We start from the raw sequence: 21,842 nt of genomic DNA on the forward strand, positions 1-21,842 counted from the left end.
GTTACTTAATACCACCATGGCATAATTAAACCATATTGCTGGTGCAGGGGCATTCCTTCCGGTAGTGTCTACTTCTGTGTATTAGAGTATGTGCTACTGAACAGCTATAATTATTTGACTATAGGAACTGATTTATTAATGCAAAAGGGAACAGCAAAAAAAAAAAAAAAAAGTAATATGCCGGCATTATACGCTCTTGATCCTAAAGCCAGTAAAGCCACTGAGCAGATTTCTATTGATCTCCATGAGTTTTGGCTTGTTCCTTAAGTGCTTATGCTGAGGGTGAAATTCACTTATTAGAGCTCCCAATTGCAGGGGCCTGTAGTGGCAAGTCATACAGGCATGATTTATTAGGGATGTGGGCTCTCTACCAGCAAGGTGGGGAGCCGCACAAGCAGGACATTATCAGATGGTTTATGCAGATCCAGAAACTTGGACCTCCCCATCCAGAGGAGCAAGGATTGCTATTCCAAACCAAAGGCAAATCACAAGAGTCTACAAAGTGGTTATGCTGCACACCGAAGGGTATGGATTTCATCCCTGTTTAGCTCCTGGCACAAAGTCCATGTACTCATTCTATGTGCAGAAGTGGTGAGAATTTCACCTACTAAGTATATAGCCATACATGTACTTTTAGTAAACTAAATACACCAAAAAACACATTTCCAAGATGATTTACATTAGCCCCCATAAGTTATATTCCACAGTTATACTTTTAATTATTCTTATTTTGAACACATTATCATCTGGGGACACACGTGGCATCTTATTTAATAAATAACTAAATAGCAAAGGCTTCGAGTTTTTATGTTAATAAATTATCAAGTGACAGTTCAGCATGTGTGTCACCTATTACTATTTAATGGTGTTTGTTAAACTACAGGCAAAGCCGATGAAATTCTATCATTATCTAAATCCTGAGAGGCTAGAAGATCTTCTAAGGGAAACTCTGAAGAAAAATAAGTATTTGAACATCAAAGACATGTTATTTATTTTATATTCTGAGAGAGTGGAAAATTGACTCCTTAAGCATGTATAATAGAATGATTTTCTTTTTATGATATTTATTCAGAATCATTTTCGGCAGTTGAAAACTGTACCAAGATAAAAGACATTTCTGTTTGGATATTATCACTGTCTACATATTCACCAACCCCAAAAAGAAAACCTCTCTCTTTTTCCATTGCAGCCTTTTCCTTTCTCAACAGAATACTAACCATCTACATTAATTAAGGGAATTATACAATTCCTGTTCAAGCATTGGCAAGTCTTGTAATATGCTAAGCCTTCGATGAGGCCCATCAACTTTGATTGCTCTGTAACAGTGTAGTTTTTTTCTCCTGGGAGCAAATATGTTTTGTTCACATAGTCAACTTTCATTCATGTATCTAGGAATGAGTAAAACATCTATTTGAACTCATTCAAAGGCTGAAGGGCAGATTACAGGAAATAAACACTGCTCATCAGTTCAATGTCTCCAATTTACTTAATGGGCTACTGTTTAAAGAGCTGAAGCAGCAGCAGTGCTGAATATGTGTTTTTTAAATTAATTGTCTGTAATTTTAAACCTTTCAGTCCGTAACTGAAGAATTTGTATCTATATGCTAATTTATTGCTATATAGTTTAACATTTCTACCCAGTCAGAACCTGGATACATTTCACTCGTCATCTGAATAAACCACTGTAGCTATTGGATGACTGAAAACTAATAAGAAAAAACTCCTTGCTTAGTATTTTCAGTCAGCATTCACTCTTGCAAGGTGCTGAGAACACCTTCAAAGTAATGAGCACCTTCAAAGTAATGAGCACCTTCAAAGCCCATTGAAGGCTTGCTCAGTTCCTCTGAAGAAAGTCAACCTTGAGCAGAGCTCCAGCACACAGTTTCTAGCCCCTCTTAAAAACTATTAGCCTTGAGCTGGTGCTCTGCACAAGGGCACTACACACCATTGAGCCCTCAGTGAAGGGTCTTTTTCTGTCTCAGAGAGCATATAACTCAGTAAATGGTGTATCTTGTTTTAGTTGATTTATTGATGTTTGCAGTGATACTGCAAAGAATACACAGCCAATTGAGCAATTCCATTAAAAATGCTGTTGCCTTTGCTGATCTGGGGGGTTTGCAAAGCTGATTTTTGTGCTGTTTTTGCAGCTGGTTATGGTGCTTGGGGGCCAGAGGGTCTGAGCTAACAGTAATGAGAGGGCATTCTTGCCTTCCTTGGAATGAGCCCACAGACCTGCAGACAAGGCCAAAGCACAGAAGATTTTTTTTCCTCAGATGATAAGAAAGAAAAGCAGCTCTAGGGGCTTGTCTACACTAGCGCCCTACTTTGAAGGGAGCATGGTAAGTAGGGTGTTGGAAGTTTATTAATGAAGTGCTGCAGTACATATGCAGCACTTCATTCAGCAAATTCCCCCACCCCCCACCCCACCACCCACAGCAACTTCGGAGTGTTAAACTCGTGTCTACCTGGCTCACAAAATTTTGAGGAGTAAGGGGACTTCGAAGTACCCCAGGCACTTCAAAGTACCAGCGGGTGAGCCGCGGCTACACACAAGCAGGCACTTCGAAGTTTAACACTTCGAAGTTGCCGCGGGTGGGAATTTGCTTAATGAAGTGCTGCATATGTACCGCAGCACTTCATTAATTAACTCCCAACACCCTACTTACCATAGAATCATAGAATCATAGAAGAGTAGGACTGGAAAGGACCTCGAGAGGCCATTGAGTCCAGCCCCCTGCCCTCATGGCAGGACCAAGCATTTTCTAGACCATCCCTGAAAGCCATCTATCTAACCTCTTCTTAAATAGCTCGAGTGATGGAGATTCTACCACCTCCCTTGGCAATTCGTTCCAGTGTTTGATCACCCTGACAGTTAGGAACTTTTTCCTAATGTCCAACCTGAACCTCCCCTGCTGCAATTTCAGTCCATTGCCTCTTTTTCTATCCTCAGGGGCAAGGAAGAACAAGTTCCCTCCCTCTGCCTTATGACACCCTTTTAAATACCTGAAAACTGCTATCATATCACCCCTCAATCTTCTCTTTTCCAAACTAAACAAGCCCAATTCCTTCAGCCTTTCTTCATAGGTCATGTTCTCTAGACCTTTGATCATTCTTGTTGCTCTCCTCTGGACCCTCGGCAATTTCTCCACATCCTTCCTGAACTGTGGTGCCCAGAACTGGACACAATACTCCAGCTGAGGCCTAACCAGCGCAGAGTAGAGCAGGAGAATGACTTCTCGTGTCTTGTTCACAACACACCTGTTAATGCATCCTAGAATCATGTTTGCCTTTTTCGCAACAGCATCACACTGTTGACTCATATTTAGCTTGTGGTCCACTATAACCCCCAGATCCCTTTCTGCTGTACTCATTCCTAGGCAGTCCTTTCCCATTCTGTATGTGTGACACTGATTATTTCTTCCTAAGTGGAGCACTTTGCATTTGTCCTTATTAAACTTCATCCTGTTTACCTCAGCCCATTTTTCCAGTTTATCCAGATCCTTTTGAATTATGACCCTGTCCTCCAAAGAAGTTGCAACCCCTCCCAGCTTGGTATCATCTGCAAACTTAATAAGTGTACTTTCTCTGTCAATATCTAAATCGTTAATGAAGCTATTGAACAGAACCGGTCCTAAAACAGACCCCTGTGGAACCCCACTAGTTACACTTTTCCAGCCGGATTGAAAACCATTAATAACTACTCTCTGGGTACGGTTATCCAGCCAGTTGTTCACCCACCTTATAGTAGCCCCATCTCAGTTGTATTTGCATAGTTTATTGATAAGTATCGTATGTGAGACCGTGTCAAATGCTTTACTGAAGTCTAGGTACACCACATCCACCGCTTCTCCCTTATCCACAAGACTCGTTATTCTACCAAAGAAAGCTATTAGATTGGTTTGCCATGATCTGTTTTTAACAAAGCCATGCTGGCTGTTCCCTAGCACCTTACCACCTTCCAAATGCTTGCAGATGATTTCTTTAATTACCTGCTCCATTATTTTTCCTGGCACAGAAGTTAAGCTGACTGGCCTGTAGTTTCCCGGGTTATTCTTGTTCCCCGTTTTATGAATGGGTACTATATTTGCCCTTTTCCAGTCTTCTGGAATCTCTCCCGTCTCCCACGATTTACCAAAAATGATTGCTAAAGGCTCAGATACCTCCTCTATCAGCTCCTTGAGGATTCTACGATGCATTTCATCAGGCCCTGGTGATTTGCAGACATCTAATTTTTCTAAGTAAATTTTAATTTGTTCTTTTCTTATTTCAACTTCTAAGCCTACCCCTTTTTCACTAGCATTCTCTATGTCAGGCATTCCTTCAGATTTCTGAAGGTGAAGACCGAAACAAAGAAATCATTAAACATTTCTGCCATTTCCAAATTCCCTGCTACTGTTCCTCCCTCCTCACTGACCAATGGCCCTACCCTCTCCTTAGTCTTCCTTTTGTTACCAATGTATTTGTAAAAAGCCTTCTTGTTTCCCTTTATGCTTGTAGCTAGTTTGAGCTCATTTTGTGCCTTAGCCTTTCTAATCTTGCTCCTGCACACTCGTGTTGTTTGCCTATATACATTCTTTGTAATTTGTCCTAGTTTCCATTTCTTATAAGATTCCTTTTTTATTTAGAGATCCTGCAAGATCTCCTGGTTAAGCCAAAGGAAGTCTTTTGCCATGTTTACTATCTTTCCTACGCAGCGGGATAGCTTGCTTTTGGGCCTTTAATAATGTCCCTTTGAAAAACTGCCAACTCTCCTCAGCCGTTTTTCCCCTCAGTTTAGCTTCCCATGGGACCTTACCTACCAGCTGTCTGAGTTTACCAAAATCTGCCTTCCTGAAATCCATTATCTCTATTGTACTGGTTTCCCTTCTACCCTTCCTTAGAATTGTGAACTCTATGATTTCATGATCACATTCACCCAAGCATCCTTCCACTTTCAAATTCTCAATAATTTCCTCCCTGTTTGTTAAAATTAAATCTAGAACAGCTTCCCCTCTGGTAGCTTTTTCAACCTTTTGGAATAAAAAGTTGTCTGCAATGCAATCCAAGAATTTATTGGACAGTCTGTCCCCTGCTGTATTAGTTTCCCAACATATACCTGGATAGTTGAAGTCCCCCATCACCACCAAATTCTGGGCCCTGGATGATTTGGTGAGCTGTTTAAAGAAAGCCTCATCCACCTGTCTAGGGGGCCTGTAGTAGACTCCTAGTAGGACCTCATCCTTGTTTTTTACTCCTCTGAGTCTAACCCAGAGACTTTCAACCCGTCCATCTCCTTCGTCCATCTCCACCTCTGTCCAAGTGTGTACACTTTTAATATACAAGGCAACACCTCCTCCCTTCTTTCCCTGTCTGTCCTTCCTAAGCAGGCTGTACCCTTCAATACCAACATTCCAATCATGAGTATTATCCCATCAAGTTTCTGTGATGCCAACGATATCATAGTTGTATTCATTTATTAGTACTTCCAATTCTTCTTGCTTATTTCCCATACTTCTTGCATTTGTATATATGCATCTCAGACATTGATTTGGTCTTGCCTCCCAGTTTTGCCCTGGCCCTCTTTTTACACTTCCAGTGTAGCCCATGCTCCCTCCCATTTCAAATTCATCTCCCATGTAGTCATGCTGTCCACTTACCTGCAGGCTTTGCTCCCCTGCCCCCGCCAATCCTAGTTTAAAGCCCTCCTCACTAGGTTAGCCAGCCTGTGTCCGAATATGGTCTTCCCCCTCCTTGAAAGGTGAACTCCATCTCTGCCTAGCAGTTCTTCCCAGAAAAGGATCCCGTGGTCAACAAAACCAAAGCCTTCCTGGCGACATCATCTACGCAACCAAGCATTCACCTCTAGGATACACCTGTCTCTTCCTGGTCCCCTACCTCTGACAGGCAGGATTGAAGAGAATACCACCTGCATCCCAAACTCCCTGACTCGTGCCCCTAGAGCCCTGAAGTCACTCTTGACCTGCTCAGCATCACACCTCACAGTATCATTAGTGCCCACATGGATGAGAAGCATGGGATAGTAGTCAGAGGGCCGGATAATCCTCGACAATGCCTGCATAACGTCTCGGATACGGGCCCCCGGCAGGCAGCAGACCTCCCAAGAGGAAATGTAAGGGCGACAGATGGGTGCCTCCGTCCCTCTCAGAAGAGAGTCTCCAACCACCACTACTCTACGTTTCCTTCTTGCAGGGGTGGCAGTAGACTTCCCAGCCTTGGGGGTACAAGGCTTCTCCTCGTCTGTATGGGGTAATTCTGCCTTTGAACTAGGGAGCTAGTGTAGACCAGACCTAGAAGAGAGAGGGAAGGTGTAGCAGGGCAGGTGAGGGAAACACTAGGAATGAGGATGAATCAGTTGACCTGAAAGAGGATGTTGGTCAGGGAAAAACAAGAGAAGACAACACCTTTACCATTGTAAGGAAAGACAGAGGGAACATTTTTCAGGATCTTTTTAAAAAATGTACAGTGTAAGAAAATTCTCTGAAAAAGTGTTATTTTAACTAAAGGACACCACAGGGACCAGAAGTGTCCTAGGATAAAAAAAATGTTACTAAGATCAACAAGCAATAGTACAGGTTGAACCTCTCTAGCCTGGTACCCTCAGGATCTACTGGTTTGAAACCAGAAAATTTGCCAAACCACAGGCTGTCAATATTGTCTAGCACATTACCAACATGTCCACTGCTTACTGGGCACTTATAAGACATTTGGGTGTAAATTAGCACTAAATAACAGCACAGATCACTGAGCGCCAGGACTGGTGGCTGTAGACAAACTTTATGGAGCCCCAGGAAATGTGGTCACAACTATGATAAGTGGACACCCACCTAACTAAAATCATACTGGATCACAGATGTTGCCGGCTGAGAGAATGCTGGATTAGAAAAGGTCAACCTGTATCAGGATTCACCACAATAACTAATGATGCAGGGCCTGCCACCAGGGCCAAAACCCAGGAGCAACTATTTAGTGCGTAACTGTTACAATGCGAGAAGTCCAAGGCATTTATTTCATTTTAGCCATTATATCTGTATGTGAATGGTGGGTTAACTGAAGAACAGCCAGAAAAGCTAAGTTATCTTAAGGGCTGATCCATGGTCTTTCCTGCAGAATTAATGGGAACTTATTCTACATAACAACACATTTTCAGGAATACTATATTTTGTGGATATCTTCTGTGATAAGTAAAAAGCATAGGATGGTAGCAAAACAATGCAGTTGGTTGCCTGTGTCATTTGTGGGAGTTTACCGCAGTGTCATTTTCACTAGCTTTCACTTTCCCTCAAAGTGCAAGAGCTTCACTCGGTTTCATCCCAGGCAGTAAAGCTGCAGGCATGCATTTGGCCTGCCCATGTAAAGCATTCAAATTATAGATCCTGAGCCTGCAACCAGTTTCATGCAGCAATCTGAGGCAGCCCCTTTGCATCCCCACTGATGTCAGCAGGGTTTTGCTCAAGAGCAGGGGAACTGCTTGCATCAAACTGATGCACTATCAGGGTCATAGGTAGCACGAGCTCCACCTAGTGGTGTTAGTGACATGGTGGTTGTCTTTTAAGGGTATGTCTACACAGCAGCCTTATTCTGGAATAGGTACTCTGAAATGGCTTATTTTGAAGCAGCACTACTAGGCCACTCCACCTAAGATAGTCAACGGGAGGAGTGTGCTCCAAGTCCTGTTGCCCTTGGGCAGTTCAACTGTGGAGAGGTGTTATGCTTACAAAAGCACACAGAATTTTTAGGGGACCCCCCCCACAACACACACACCCTGAAGGTTCTGCAGACAGTGGTTATACTTACCAGTTTTTATTACTGCTTGAGTCAGCCTTGTGGCCAAATAAAGTCAGCACAAATAGGGGCGTTGGGCCTTAGCAGTGCCTGAAGCTTTGTTGTTGTTGCAGAACAACCCACAGCCCCTTAGCTCTCTCCCACCTTTTTAGTAACAACTCCTCATTTAAAGCCTGTGGACTTTGCTGTGTCAGGTTTGGATTGTTCGTTATAAACTAGTTGTTTTTGCAGTTTTTAAAAATAATTGTAGTTTGTGATGTAGGGCACACACCTTTTGCATTTATGGTTGCTAATTTGCCCTGTTGTTTGGTCATTAGGATGTTGGAATGAAGAGGCTGGTGACTGTTTCTTTTACTTCCTTTTTAGTACTTTGCTGGCATTAATTAAATTTAATTACTTATATTTTACATGTACTTATTCACACACAGACCAGAGCAATGATTTTTAAAGGCAAACGTCTAACAGGATACAGCAATTCCAGAACAGAGGCTGAGGGAGAGGCTGATAGATTTGGGCTTATTTAGTTTGCAAAACAGAAGACTGAGGGGGTGATTTAATAGCAGCCTTCAGCTTCCTGAAGGGGAGCTCTAACGGGTATGGGTAGAAACTATTCTCAGTGGTGACAGACGGCAAAACAAGGGGTAATGGGCTGAAGTTACAGAAGGAGGAGGAGTAGGTTAGATATTAGGAAAAACTACTTCTCCGGGTGGGTGGTGAAGAATTGGAATGCGTTGCCTACGGAGGTGATGGAATCTCCATCCCTAGAGGTTTTTAAGTCCCAGCTTGACGTAGTCATGGCTGGGATGACTTAGTTGGGGTTGATCCTGCTTGGAGCAGGGGGATGGACTTGATAACCTCTTGAGATCCCTTCCAGTTCTGTGATTCTATGATTGTAACAGAACAAGAGCGTTCTCCAATACTACTAAACTTGTATAGGACATTAATTAAACCAATGTTATTAAGTAACCTTATAATAAAAAACAGAACAATTTTGTCCCAAATCTGTGTTACCATAGAGGGATGCCTATCTCTGTGTGGGATTTTCACTTGCAAACTCCCTTTTGGTAATTGGCACCTGTACTGATTTTGTGAGGACAAAAAAACTCCCTCAGAAATTCAGGCTAGTGATTAGGGTAATACTCTGGACTGTGGAGAAAAACCCAGTTTAGGTCCCCATCTGCCTGGAGGTGGGGAGAGAAGAGATTTGAATTGAGCTCTGCCACCTCTCAGGTATGTGCCCTTGAGCCCTGTGGCAAGGGCATTCACTGAAGAGGTGGCAGATTCTCTTTTAAACCCCACTCGTTTTATGTAAAAGTGACAGATTCAAAACGGGGTTCTGCTGTATCCTAGATGAGTACCTTAAACACTGAGCTCAGAGTTATGAGAAGGGAATTCCACACTCTAGATGTTTTGTGTGGGTTTGCCTACAGAGCCAGGTCCATAAGGTGACCTCTGAACTTGCCTAGTGGATCAGGCCCTGCAGGAGATAGGCAGCAGAGCAGTTATTTTTTCCCCGCATTGTAGGGTGACCACATTGCTCTATGGCAAATATGGAACAGCAACCTCTAGAGATGCGGGGGCTGTTCCATGCCAGGGCTCCAGAATGATGAGGGTGCGTCCCACAGTGAGGCACCAGGGATGGGGGCTACGCAGCTTCCTGACGAGAAGGAGAGAAGGAAGGGAATCCACAACCTTCCAGTGTGGGGCACCAGTGACTGAAAAGGCCGCCTCGTGGCAGAGCTCACTGGCAGTGGAGGCTGCCTCTGTGGGTGCCAGGGAAGGGGCAGCCACCCAGAGGAGGAGCTCCCTGGCAGCAGGGGCTGCCACCTCAAGACACTGGATGACAGGAAACAGCAGCCCCACAAGATATGGGATGATTAACCTATTTTCTTAGATGCCTGTGAGACAGCTTAAATAAGGGACTGTCCTGGGCAAAACGTTACCCTACTTCATTGTGCCGTAAGCTGAGCAATTGTAGCCAGACAAATGTCTCCCCTATTACAGGCCAGTTTTGCCGCCCCCTCTAAGGCGCCTCAGAGCACACAGGGCACTAAATAGCAGCAAACAGCACAGTCTTAGATGCCTGTCTAAGGGGCCCAGATGTGCTGGCTCATCATGACCCCGAGGAACAGAAACATAGATAAGAGGGCTAGCAGGCTAACTGTTAACAAAGGGACCTTGAAAACTGCCTCTGGCTGGTACTGATAAGTGGTGCACCCACACAGCCATCCCAGGAGAGGAATCCCCACCCTAGCAAAAGAATGGCCTGTACTCCTAAATTACTTATCTATTCCTCTTACAAGTGCAAGGTAAGCAGAAACCACCCTTGTAAGAACTGGCATCACAAAGATGGACCAGTACAATCTGGCATTATAGATAAGAAAGAGAATACATGACCCAAGGGGTATAAAGATGGACCCAGCAACACACTGATTCTGAGTGCATATTCACCACCTACCTGCTGGTCAGGTCAGGTGATTGCCCCCTGAGGTCCGCAACTGGGGACGCCCAACCTCGTATTCGGTCTTTCCGTGGAATTGAGCGACCAATCCTGGCTTGGCTACGCTGGTATCGAGAGACGCAAGAAGGGTAAAAAGCACCCACATTAAGGTCTCCTTTTTCTAGTGCACACATTTGAGCATTAGAGCTCTATAAGTTGATATTGTTGTATTTGATTGTAACGTAACCTAACACCTCTACTCTGCTATCATATAAGATGTAGACAATAGCCTTTTGTAATTACACGCTTAAGATTATAGTTTAATAAACCTGTAACTGGTTAAGCATTTGAACGTGACTGTTGCTTCTCTTTGTTACTGTGACACAGCCAGCACAATCAAAAGAACCTTATAGCTGTTTGGCTATACTAGCCTGGCCATTGGTGAGAGTGCTGAGAGCCCAGCATAGAGTTGTGCTGCCTCCACAGGGCAGACTCCTGGAGCGCCTGTCAGTCAACACTGCCTGCCCACTGAGAAGGGACAGTTCATCCTAGCAGTTAAAATCTCAGGTGTGGAAAGGCTCTTAGTACTACCATTGGGGCACCTGTCAGTCAATCTTGGCTGCCTGCTGCAAAGGAGCTTCTTGCTCTAGCAGTAAAAGACTCAGGCGTTTAGGACCCTGGGGCATCCGTCAGCCTTGCCCAGGCTGCCTGCTGTGAAGGAGGTTCTTGGTCTAGCAGTTAAAGACTCGGATGGTAACAAGGGCATAGTTGGTACCTCACCGCACATTACCCAGACACTGGCTAACAGCAATGAATATAAAGGGTCCAGGGCAGAATGTCTCTGGCTTAATTTAAACATTTATATGAAAAAGATAAATTAGTTTAGGGAGAAAAGAAAAACCAGATCTTAAAGCAGTGTCTTCTTGGATACTCTCAGGAACAAAAAAGCCTGTCACTTAAGTATGTAATTAATTCTTGCAGGAAAATACCGTGAGAGCAAAAGCTAGTTTCCAAGGCAGACACCTTAATTTGCCTCCTCTGAAGGGTTCAGATAGAAGCACGATGATTCCTCTGAGTAATATGAAAAGGTCCCAGGAATGAGCAGGCAGATGGTGCAGGGGGGCTTATGTTTTCAATTCCCATGACAGATATCTGAGTTATTTTGTGGTAACTTGCTTTATAAAATTCCAGATGAAAAGTCAGCATAGTCCCCCAGTACACTGTGGTGGGTTCTGCATATCTTAATGCGAGCAAGCTGACACATCTAATTACAAGCTGGGTTTCTATAATAGGTTTTTAAGTCTCCTTTGTCTTACAAGGCAGATGCAATTTAAATTATGGCTATTTAAAAGACCAAATATTGTTAGTTTTCTTCATAGCTGAAAATATTCAAGGAGCATTTACATTCAAGGAGTGCTAATCAAGTGTTCACTTTTCTCTGGTGAGACAGATCACATCCAATAAGGTTGATTTAAAAATATGAGCTTTGAACTCTAGCCAAATAGTCCTTCAAAGCATCAGGTGTTGAATGGATTGCAAAAGTTACAGCAGAATAGAAATGCAATTCTCATAGCTTGCATGTTTTTCAGAAAAACTGTTTGCAAAAATCACTGCATGGTCATTAATGTACCCACTGACCTTTTAGAGGCAGGAGCAGGAAATTTTGATAATTGTTGGAACTAAAATTCAGGGAATGGCTGAAGGTTTAAAAGCAGAGGTTTCCACCATAGTCATAATGACGTCTGTCTTTGTGAGCTGCTTTATTTTACCTTTTTCCTCTTTTCTATTTTTGGGTTTGATGGTTCTTTCCCTTTGGCAACTCAACAACCCTCTTGTATTGAGAATAAAATCCTAAAAACAGCTAGCCTGACACCTGGGTCAGGATGATGTTAGCATAGACCGTGCTGGGAAAAATTGCCATTTTAAAGTAACGCTCAGAATCTAGTCAACAGTACCCCGGTCACACATTAAAATAATGCCTTGTTACCAGCTAAATGACACAAGAGGAAGTTGTTCATCTTGTGCAGTAGCGCTGATTCTTTGAGATATGTCCCCTCCATGGGTGCTCCAGTCTGGGTGACTAAAGCAGTATTTGCACCTTGGAAGTGGGTTTGGAGCCCAGTAACAATTATGGTCAACAGAACTGCTTGACCCACTTTAATGGCAGAAGCAACAGAGGATGAAAGAGTGTAGTGCTGTGCAAACGTGTTGCTGGAAGATCATGTCACTGCCTTGCATATGTCTGTAAGAAGTATATTCTTGAGAAAGGTGGTGGTGGAAGATACAGCCCTGGTAGAATGGGCTGGAAGGAGAGGAAGAGCCTAGGAGACTTGTGCTAATGCTTTGTGAGATTGATGTATAAGGCCAATACCCAACAAACATCCATGGGCAGGATTAGAATGTGGCTTTGGGAAGAATGCTGGTAAGCGAATAGGCTCTTTGATGTGAAATGGAGAGGGAACCTTAGGGAGAAATTTAGGATGAGAGCAAAGAGTGACTCTAGTCTTGGTAAACACCATATAAGGAGGTTCAGCCAGGAGAGCAGCAAGCTCACCAACCCTTCTGGCTGATGTGATGACAACTAAAAAATCAGATGTTCACTAACTGGTGGAGCAAGGAACACATCACCAGGGTTTCAAAGGGTGGCTTCAAGAGGCAACTGAGTACCTAATTAGGGTCCCAAATAGGGACTGGAGGACGTACAGATGGAAAGGAGTTTTGAAGACCTGTCGTAAAACATTTGGTGATAGGATGGGCATGGAAAGAAATCCCATCCTTCGCTCAGTGGAATGCTGCAGCATGCACCCAGACAGTACTGAGCTAAGCCTGACTCATGCAGGTGCAGCAGGTAGTCAAGGAGGACAGGAAGTGGAGTGGTGTGAGGAGGCGCAGGATGATTAATGCCCAACCACTTAAAGAACTACATCCACTTGTTGAGGTAGGACCTGTGGGTGGACTCCCATCTGCTGTTAATGAGAATACGTTTCACCCCCTCAGATCATGCAATTGTGGCATTCTGGAACCATGAAGGACCCACACATGGAGGCACAGCCTGAATGGATCAAGTGACGGGTGCGGCCAAAGCCCTGATACAGAAAGTTGCAGCAAGGAGGAAAGGGATACGGAGTCACCACTGACTTAGTGACAGACACTATGGCCAGTGACGCGAGGTTTCTCTACAAATGGCTGGTGATAGCCTTAGATATTGGCATAACAGAAGGTTAGAACTCTAAAGTTGGACCAGGCTCTGCCTGTGCTCTGCCTCAGGCTCTTCGAGCTCTGTTAACTGTATTCTTATAGCATAACCCAATATAATGATAGTAATACTTTGTATTTAATTATTATTTTTCATCTATACCTCTCAGAGCACTTTACAAGACTTTCCTACTTATGATTGAGCTTAAAAGCTATTCATGATTGTGAGGTGTGCGATAGGTAGGGTTATGTGGGCCAGATACATCTATCTAGCTCCCTTTTACAAATGAGCCACTAAGTGGTTGAGACTAAAATTTTTGATCTCTGGTGGGCTGTTCACCACTTGGAATGTATCTGCTGACAGACTGCCCCAATACCGTGGCTGACAGCAAGCATTAGATATGTATCTAGATAATGAGGACATCCCACATTTACATTAGAAAGATGAAAAGTAAATAAGGGATTTAAATGTTCATGCCTCATGGCATGTGACTAACATTACCGGAGTCGGAAAGAAACTTTCCCTATGGGCACATTATTCCATAATTGTTCATGATAGGGAACATCAGGTACTGACCATCATCTGAACCAGAGAGCTAATTCATTTCTACGTCCCTTTCAGGAGCTACAGTCGTAATGAAGGGCTGACTGAGAGAAAAAAGGAAATACATGTCTTTAATTTTAGTCATATGACAAGCAGGTTCAAGTAGTATAGGCAGCGCTTAGATCTTTAGGCATCAAAGCACTCCAGCATGATTTGGTAATAATTTGTATGATGAGCTCCTGTAATAATCAGCTGCATAGGGCTATGGGGAATGTGAAAAACAAATTTCTGTCAATTGCTTCATTTATTAAGAAAGATCCTGCAGGTGATATACAGCAGCCCCCAAAGGATGTATAATTCAATTTTAAAGTCAATTAGAAAATATATGGAGAAAAGTTAGATGTTAAATAAAATGCTGAGCCATTTTTGACTGGGTTAAAGATGAGACTACATAGTGTGCAATTTCAGCATGACTTCAACAAGTTAGCTGAAATTACAATGTTTTCTTAGCCCTCAGGTTTTTTTTTAACTGTATGTTTAAAAAGCCTGCTATTTGGAAGAGGAGGTTACTTTGGCATGAGAAAATAAGGGTATACAAACTATGCCAGAATAACACCACAGAACATGTTCTATTGCACTCTTTCAGAGGAGGATGGCTGCTTCCTCCCAGAAGAGGTAGCATTAGGAAGGATTGGGAAGGACAACCAGTGTGTGGGCTGTGAGGATGGACAAAGAAGAAGAATTCAATATGGTATCCCTGGAGAGCAATGTCAAGCATTCAGCAATCAGTGGTGATTATGCCCCAGTGGTGGGCAAAGAAGGCAAGACGACGCCAAAAGATGGTGTATGGTGTGACTAGCTGGATAGATGAGAGTGTCTGTGTCTCAAGGAAAGAGTCAAAAGGAACACGTGCAGTCAGTAGAGGCAGCAGTAGAGGAGTAATGGGGTTTTGAAAGTGTTGTTTATGGTGGGATGGAGCAGGTGGCTCTTGAGAACTGTTGGTGATAGGTCTGGTGAGCATCACAGGGACCATGCTGTCTGTGGGCAGGAGCTACAGTATAGATTCACAGGAACTGGAAGGTGGCATGGAAATCCTTGAATGTGTGGAAGGACTCGTTACTGAACACCTTTGGAAACCCACGTCACCAAAGACAAGAGTGGTGGCAGAACACTACTGTGAATGCTAGAAAGTGGCACTCACTGTTAGCAGCATCAATTACAACATAGAGGGCCACCTTGGCAACCAACCTGCCTTTATCCAGGAGAGCTTGAAAGTCCTGTTTCTTCTCTGGAGGAAGGAAGGCTTAGAAATTCGCTAGCTTAGAGAAGGAAAGAAAGTTGTACTTGGCCAAGATCGCCTGATATCTACCAATGCTGAACTGCAGGCCCACAGTTAAATAGAATTTGTGGCCTATAAGATCCAGCTTCTTCACAACCTGATCAGAAAGTGTGGAATGGAATTGTTGCTAGCAGGCTTGCTCAGTGGACACATTCACCATAAAAGAATCAGGCTGCAGTTGGGTAAATAAGAAGTCTGTACCCTTGGAAGGCACAAAATAGTGGCATTCCACACACTTCAGGGATGGGGGCAAAGGAGTCAAGCTTATGTCAGAGAGCCTTAGTCAGCTGGAAGATGGATATGTGGATAGCTAGGAGGTCCCAGGAGTTGCAAACTATGTAGAAATTAGTTCCAGGGGTCCTAGCCATCCTCCATGGAACGACTGAGAGCTATACCCATATGGTTAAGTTATTCACAATACTGGCCAATGGTCACTGGTTGTAAAAAAGGCAGGGGAAATCATACGAAGACAAGGAAGCACCTGTAAAGTTTAGGGTGGTGCTGACAGAGTGTGAACATCTTGAGACATCTTATAAATTTTAGGAGGAGTGGGAAGGGTGGTTTGGGTTAGAGCTGGCCAATGATACAGGTTAAGTTGTTTTTAATGCTCATGGTAAGAGTCCCAAGCAGGTTAAAAGGGCCAGGGTAGGAGTCATTGGGTATTGGCAGCACCATAAGTAGCATATTCATGGATCAGCCACCAGACCATATCCTGATGGGTAGAGATGCTGCTGAGGTTTAGGCTGTATTCCTGTGCAGGTAAAAAGGCTGGATCTGGCTCAGAGAGCCCCTCTATATCCAAAGATGGGTCCAGCAGAGATAGGGGCCATCAGAGCAGTTGGCACAGCAGGATGGCCTATGACGAGAAATGGTTCAACCATTGGTGTGTACCAGCAGAGGCAGTGAGTGAGAATGGTGATAGAGCTAGAAGGGCTCATCAGCAGGAGATGGAAATTTCAGGGTGGGTGGAGGAATGGAGTATGGGGAAGACCTAGCATATGGCAGGGTAAGCTCAGCTTTTTTGTGGGGGTACAAGCAGCCCAGAGGGTGTGGAACCAGTCATGACAGGCCCACTGATCTTACTGGTGGCAGCCATGCAAGAAGAGAAAGGTCTAGGAATGGTGCTAATGGAGGCCAAAGAGGATTGTATTTGTGATATATCTGATATTTCTTTGAAGCCGGAGTGTTTGTCTCAACACATGCTTTCTCACCCAGCCTGGCATGACTTGGAGAGGCAACACTGCATTTGAAGGTGGTCCCCAGTTGGGATCTGCCCACAACCAGGCTTCTTATGTGCATGGTTAGGTTTCAACAGGTGTACCGGTACCTGTGGTGCTACAGATGAAGGGCCCAGGGAGGTACTTACTGCTGGTGACGCACACCTCTCTAATGGATCGGTCAGTGCCAGAGCTGGCCGCACATGTGGTGCTAGGCTCTTGCAAAGGTGAAGTTCTTGGGCCACTTGCATGCTGGCATTCTGGAAACATGTGGCAGCTGACACAACGGCCAATGGTGGGGACTTTGCTACAGCAGTAAAGCCAACATTGGTGTTCATCACTGACAGGGCTTGTCTACCCTAGCTCCCTCCTTCGAAGGGAGTGTGGTAAGTAGGGCGTTGGGAGTTTATTAATGAAGTACTACAGTGCATCTGCAGCACTTCATTAAGCAAATCCCCCCACCACGGCAACTTCAAAGGGTTAAACTTCGAAGTGCCGGCTTGCGTCTAGCTGCAGCTTACCTGACTAGGAGTGAAGGGACTCCAAAGCACTTCGAAGCATGGTCGAGTGAGCCACAGCTAGGCACAAGCCAGCACTTCTAAGTTTAACACTTTGAAGTTGCTGCTGCGGGGTGGGGTGGGGTGGGGTGGGGTGGGGTAATTTGCTTTTTCACAGATATTGTCTATGACCTTGCACAAGTCATTTAATAGGCCGCCAGGGGAACACTGTCAAGTGACAGGCTGGACTGGTAACTCTGTGTGTGTGAGAGAGAGAAATACTTGTACCATACACCAAATGGCGTGACTGACGCAGTAGGCAAGGAGCCATTCAGGGTTATAGCACAGGTCCAAAAGGCTATAGTATGGTAGTGCCAACAGTGGAACCAGCCCATGGCCATAATCTGATGCCATGCACTTGAAGTACAGCATGTGACCTATGTGAGTAATTCTGGCTGTAGGACATTCTGAAAGACAGATGTCCAGCATGATGTCACTGATTTGCCTTTTGCTGTTTAGCACTAGCATAGTTTGCATGTAGTTTGTCCTGCCTGATAGGTGAGTGGTACACCATTATGCTGCAGGAACCAGGTAGCAGTACCTTAAAGCAGTATTTACTAAAGTATAGTGTGTTGCTACTGGTCTCTATGTCTTCTAGTGCTGCACTAACTGCTTTTCACGTTTTGCATTACTGTTCCTGTAGCTCTCACTGGCTTCACCCCCCAACACATGCTGCTTTGTGAAACACTGTTGAAGGCAACAAAGCTTTATTGCTCCATTTCTAGGTACGTTATTGGAAGAATGACTAAGAGAGAACTTACTCTGTCTGTTCTTACAATTAATGTCTTTCTGCTGCAGGAAAATTCTGAAAGACTAATTAAGAGCATCAATACACATTTGACTGGACCATCGTTGCATTTGCTCTCCGGTTTCTTTTATTGCTGCTTTTCAGTTTGTTGAGATTTTATGAGAGAGAGAGAGAGAGAGAGCGCCTGTATATAATTGCACCCTGTTAACCTCAGATATTGCTGTTCATGTTTGCAGTAGTACCAATGCCTGGATAGGTTGGCGGGTATATCCATCTTTCACTGTGGTTGAAATCCAGACCTCAGCATAAGGCTAAAGTAGCTATGGTGCATAATAGGGACAAGCACAAGAGAGGAGCTCAGGGTAGTTATGTGGCTCCACACACAGAAAGACACTAAGGCTGTGTCTACACTAGCAATTTATGTCAAAACTAACTTCAGAATAAGGTCTCCTCTCTAAAAGCCCTGTGGAGCATCTACACACATTACGTGAGCCTTCAAAATTGGCATTGAAATAATGGAGCTGCATTTCGAAGCTGTTCTTCCATTTCTGTATTGGGAATATCACCCAGTTTCAAAGTGTAACTTTGAAAAAGGATGTGTGTAGATGCCCTACATTCCGCTTATTTGAAATAGGGGGTTCCCCTGTGGCAGCAACCCCCTGGAGGGCGGAGATGCTCTAGCCAGCCCAGGCAGGCCACTACAGTCACTGCCAGCCACGTTTAAGGAAATACACCCCCAGCAACCCATGGCAGGAAGCTGAGAGCATGCTAGCATCAGGAAGCGCATAAGCTCTGAGCTGCGTGCCCTTCCCCCAAGGACAGGGCAGAGATCACCACCCCCTACAGCAATGGCAAGTAGCCAGGAGCCCCACACCCCTCAGGGGTCCCCTGGTGAGTCCTCCCAGGACTCCCAGGAGCCAAGCCAGTGCAGAGCTAGAAGGAGCCCCTCCTGGTCTGAGGAGGAGCTCCAGGAGCTCCTCAGCCTCTGGGGGAAGAGGAGGTTCTACTCCAGACTAGGATGCGTCACTACAATGCAGACTCATTCGACTGGCTCTCCAGGGGCCTCAGTGCCAGGGGCACCCCAGCGACCAGGTGCAGTCCAGAGTGAAAGAGCTGAGGCAGGAGTACTGCTGCAGCCAAGATGCCACCAGCCACTTGGCGGCACCTCCAACCCAGTGCCCACACTATGAAGAGCTGGACCACCTCCTGGGGCCCAAGAAGGTGCCATGCCCTTAGCACATCCTGGATATGGCCACCCCCTTCCACCACGACCGAGACCAAGGTGGCCATATAGGAGGAGAGACAGGGCCCTCAAGTGCCACCACTGCCCCCCCCATCATTGTGATTCTCCTCAGCGCCAGGCATGGATGGCTACATGCATCCTTTCCAGCACGCCAAAACAGTTTGGGAAGCCTAGCGCCGTGAAGCCGATGAGGGAGACATCCAGGATCCCGACAGCTATGTCCAGCACAGGAGGAGGGTGTTTATTGCTCAGATGACCTGCATGGGGTGCAAGACAAGACAGCCGTCAGTGCATGGTCATGTGGTCTCCAGCCACCTTGGCTGGTGGCCCCCGCTCCCTGGCCCCTGCATGGAGACTCTTCCCCATGGTGGGTATCTGGGCTTTCCTCAATCAGAGGTGCCCCAATGATGGCCTTGCCTACCCCAAACTGATGGCCAACACATTGGTAGCTGTTTGGGGTGGCCAGCTTCCATATTGCACTTGCTAACCGCAAAGGCAGCGCCAGTCGCATCCTGGTGTTGTAGTGCTAGAGGGCTGGTGGTGGGGGAGAAACTGACACAGCTCCTTGAAGGTTGCCTGATCATTCTAAAGTTTCTAAAGTGGTCCCACCACTCAGTGCTGGTATGGTACTCCCAGCATCGCCGAATCAGCAGGGTTGGGAGCACTGAAGTAGCCCCTAGCAGATAGCCAGCAGGAGAGTGCCCATGCAATTGGCCCTCCAGTGCTGCTGGCGGAATGCCACAAGCAGCACAGCCATCAGATTGGCCATGGCCCAGATGAAGACCCCCCATTGGGAAGCTGCTGGAGAGTCATGGTGTCCCTGCTAGAGCTCAGGTCCTGGCACATGGTCTGCTGTGCTACGCCAAGCCTTGCAGCCCGGAATACGTGCAGGGTGTGAGTGTTGGGAGGGGCCCTTTAAGGGAGCAGCTGGCTTCAGGCCCCAGAAGGGTTTGGCAGCCATGTGACCTCATCCGCATTGTTTCCTGGCCCATTATTTCAAAATAGCAGCCGTCGCTATGTAGATGCTACCTTTCAAAATGCTGGGCCACTCTTTCAAAATAGGGGATCATGGCTTTTGTGCATGTGGACACACCAGTTTGAAGGGTGTTCATTCAAAAGAGGTCCTGTTAGCCAAAAGAGAGCGGGTACCCAAATTTGTCTGGGGGCAGGGCAAGTTATAGCCAAGCATTTGTGTCTTGCAAAGCCTTGCTGAGTTTGCAAAACTAGGCTGACCTGGCAGGCTATTGGGCCACTGTGGTATATGAGGCCTGAGTCCATAGTTGGGGCTGTGCCAAGTCCTACTGAAGCAACTGGCACCCCTTGCATGTGCAAGGAGCTACTTGCACAAACTCAATGTATAATTAAGGTTTAGGTTTACTAGGTACAAGGAAGTTTGGAAGCATATCACATCTGAGACTATGGGGCAGCATTTTCCCAATGTTCAATCTGCTTTAGCCCCCTAAAGCTCTTCCTCTCCATGCTGTTTCATGCTCTGTCCTACTTGGGCTATGTCTACAGTACCATATTTTGTTGACAAAACTGGCATCTTGGTCAACAAAACCCACAGAGCGTCCACACTCTCAAGGCATACTGCAGACAGTAAATTGACAGAATGTGGGACTTTTGTTGATGGCAGTATCCCGCTCCCCACGAGGAAGGCCGCCCTATTGACAGAGAGGTGTTGACAGAAAGCCAGGCTAGACATTCTGGGGTGGACTGCTGTCAACAGAATAGGCCTCTAGGGTGCTGTGCAGGTGTCCCATGGTGGGAAGGGGTGGGGACAGCAGAGTTCTATGGTCCCTGCCTCCCTCCATTCTTAGAGGTGTAGGAAGCCTGGGAATCCCTGCAGCAGGAAGCTCAGAGTGTGGAAGTAGCAGGGTTACAGGGCTGCAGTCCCCCAAGCCCTCAAGCACTCCTTGTACTAGAGCCCTTGCAGCTGGCTGACAGCCAGCCACTCTGCGACCTCCTGGGCCCTCAAGGAACCAGCTGGAGGGGTCCAAAGAGCCACCCTGGGGCAACAAGAGGAGGGGCCCGTCCTGGACTGGGGGCAAGGTCCAGACCCTCCTATACCTGTGGGGTGAGGAAGAGATGCTCTGTAACCCCAAGGTGAGGCGGCAGAATGCCCCCGCTTACATCCAGATGGCTACTGCCCTGGTGGCACAGGGCCATCCCATCCACACCATGGAGCAGGTGTGGGCTAAGGTGAAAGCGCTATGGCAAGGCTAAACCTGGGCCTGCAACACCAGCTGGAGCAGGACTCTTAACCTGCCCCTTCTTCCAGGAGCTGCACCAGCTGCTGGGGCCAGACAACATGGCCTCACAAACTGTCCCCATTGATACAGCACAGGAGCCACATGCTCCACCCCTCACACCTGGAGCCTGAGGCGGAGGAGGGGTGGGGAGCAGCAGCAGCCCAGGACCCAACCCCGAGGCAGACGCTAGAGGCAGACTGGGGGTCCGAGGCCCACAGCAGTATACTGGTCATCACCCTGGAGTCAGTCCCTGCCAGCCTGGCCACCTTCAAGGCATCTTTGGAGCTGGGCAAGGAGCCTGCTGGTAAGTACCCTGACCATTGCACACCCTTGGGTGTGACAGGCAACTGCAGATGGGGCATGCAGCGAGTGTCACCCAGCCAGCTCGGGCAGGAACTTGCACTGTGGTAGCAGCATGTAGAACCAAGTGCAAGGTCATGTGTCCCACCCGGACCCAGCAGGTAGCTCCAGGGCAAGGGCACCAGCCTGCCATCAGCCTTACAGGAGGCTGGACAAGCCCCAGCC

Source organism: Carettochelys insculpta, chromosome 1, assembly GCF_033958435.1.
Source record: "Carettochelys insculpta isolate YL-2023 chromosome 1, ASM3395843v1, whole genome shotgun sequence".
Classification (NCBI taxonomy): domain Eukaryota; kingdom Metazoa; phylum Chordata; order Testudines; family Carettochelyidae; genus Carettochelys; species Carettochelys insculpta.